Source organism: Bidens hawaiensis, unplaced genomic scaffold (assembly GCF_021521415.1).
Source record: "Bidens hawaiensis isolate Kalapana, Puna unplaced genomic scaffold, B.hawaiensis_p1.1 tig00000760_1, whole genome shotgun sequence".
Lineage (NCBI taxonomy): Eukaryota > Viridiplantae > Streptophyta > Magnoliopsida > Asterales > Asteraceae > Bidens > Bidens hawaiensis.
The window spans coordinates 249,040-251,385 of NW_027491043.1; positions in this window are offsets into that span (position 1 = coordinate 249,040).

The following is a 2,346-nucleotide window of genomic DNA, read 5'->3' on the forward strand; positions in this document are numbered from 1 at the left end:
GTCTACATCCTTTAATTGTGTCTTTTTGGAGGACAACTGAGTTTCTTGGTCTTCTAAGAGACAACCCACCATAGGTCAAGTGCATAGGCAGAGTACCGAGGAATTGCAAGTGCCGTAGCCAAAACTAGTTGGTTACACAATCTTTTACACGAGGTGCATGTCCTAATGCGTAAAGCCACCTTTTCTATTGTGGAAATGTTTCAAAAATATACTTATTTGAAAATCCAGTTTGACATCAATGGACTAAACACATGGGAGATTGGCATACATTTCGAACAGGGAGGTTCGGGTATCACGTATTTCAACATCCTCGATCTTAAAATGTGGATATATTGCTCCTATAACCGTGTCAGTCTTTCTTTGAGACAATTTGATTGTTCATCCAACTCTAGCTCAAACTGCGTGGGAGCATTAGACACCATATATTATTGCAAATGATTATATTTATCTTTATATTTAGCCGATTATATTTCCTCCTTATATAAAGGTGATTGAGTTATCAGTAATTAACCGATACCATAAATGATGTTTATAAGGTTATTATTTTATAGCATATGGAAATACCATAATATTAACTTTTTAACATTAAGAATGCGTCGATCCATATGTACCTCTCAAAAACCTAAAAAACCCTACGAACGTTCTGTAACATCTGTTAATTTTCAAACCTGAAAACCTGACCCGTTTTAAATTTTTGAATCTTTGTTCACTAACAATATGGTGTATTTATTGAGTATTTATACGTGTTATATTTTGAGAATGTTATGTAATTATTTACAAGCTAAATTTAATGTATATCGAACCATTATTATATCTAAAACAAAGTCTAAAGGGCCAAAAATGTCAAAAACAAAAGGTTGATGTTTCCTGCCGCGTCGTGTATCGCGATAGACACCAAAGGTGTAAGGCGTGTAGCACGAAGGGGTCAAGAACTCAACGGTTCTATTTTTGGTCGCACTACACGACAGAGCCACCCCCGGCCTGTCACGATATGCGACCAAAGTCGCAGTTACAATACTTTTTGTTGAAATCCAGCATTCAATCCAATTCATGGCCAGATTGATTCATTTTATGTTTTGATTAGCATTGCTATGACCACATTAACCTTCTTTAATCATTACCTCTATGTTACAACTCCAAATTTATGTTTTCGTTCAAAAGTTTTATGACTTTTCAATTCTATTAAACTTTCTTGACCAAATTAAACTAGTTGAAACACTCTTAACCCTATTCCCCTATTAATAGACCCTCAATTCCATGCTTCTTACTTTGCCACATCCACAATCACGGAAATTTGTTGATTTCGAACTTCCCTTGGTGTTTCCATTCAAGTTTGACTCCAAAAGTCCAGCCGGTCAAGACTCAAGTTCATTATTTTATTCTTGTGTTCACTCGGGTTAGCCGTGTAGTTTTTTTTTCGGCAAGTTTATTTCATTTAAGACGTATTGCTGGATTGAAAATATTCAACAACGGGGTTCGTCCGACAACAACAAACTCAACTCGCTTATGCTTCTTTTTGGTCAAGGAAATTTTATACGCATAAATTTTAAAACATAAATTCTTTAAGATATAAGCTAAGAACAACATTTTTAGCTTGTTGGATACGAACCCATCATAATACAGGTTCGGTTTCAACTAAAAACAAACCGCTCCCTTAAATCCATTTTCTTACTTTTTAGGCCTGTTTGACTTTCTTGAAACAACCAAACTTGTAGAACTTGACTAACAAATATTAAACTTGATTCTTGAATAAAATTTACCAACTTAAAGATTTTGCGGTAAGAATATAAAAAAAAACTAATTACAGTGAAAAAAAATATTTTTCATCCAAAACTCTAGAACTCCAAACTTTGAACAAATCTCATCACCATTTTTGTTATTTTTTATTTCATAGCCATTGCTTTAAACATAGAATTTATCTTCTAGGACCGCACGCCGAACCAAACTCGTTCGTTTCTACTTGCTTAAGTGTTTAGTTCATATTTCACTCGTGTAACTCCATCAATTGAGTTTTTCATAACCCTTTTTAACTTTTTATATATTTTGGGGTGTAGCATGTTACAAATCTTTATCGTTAGTTTTTTGTTATTATTTCAAACCGATTCGTGTTAATGTTGAGCATGTTAATATTATTCTTTCATATTGTTCATGGTTATCATACATGTATTATGTGAAATGTGTTTATTACTTTATGGTTGGTACACAAGAATCAAACATCAAAGTGGGGGGGGGGGGGGGGTCTGATGGGATGTACCTGCGCACCTATACTATGTCTCGGATGGATTAAATGGTGGTTATCATCCCCCCGGTTCCGAAACTTTGGTTGGGAGAGTGGGGCTTTATGTT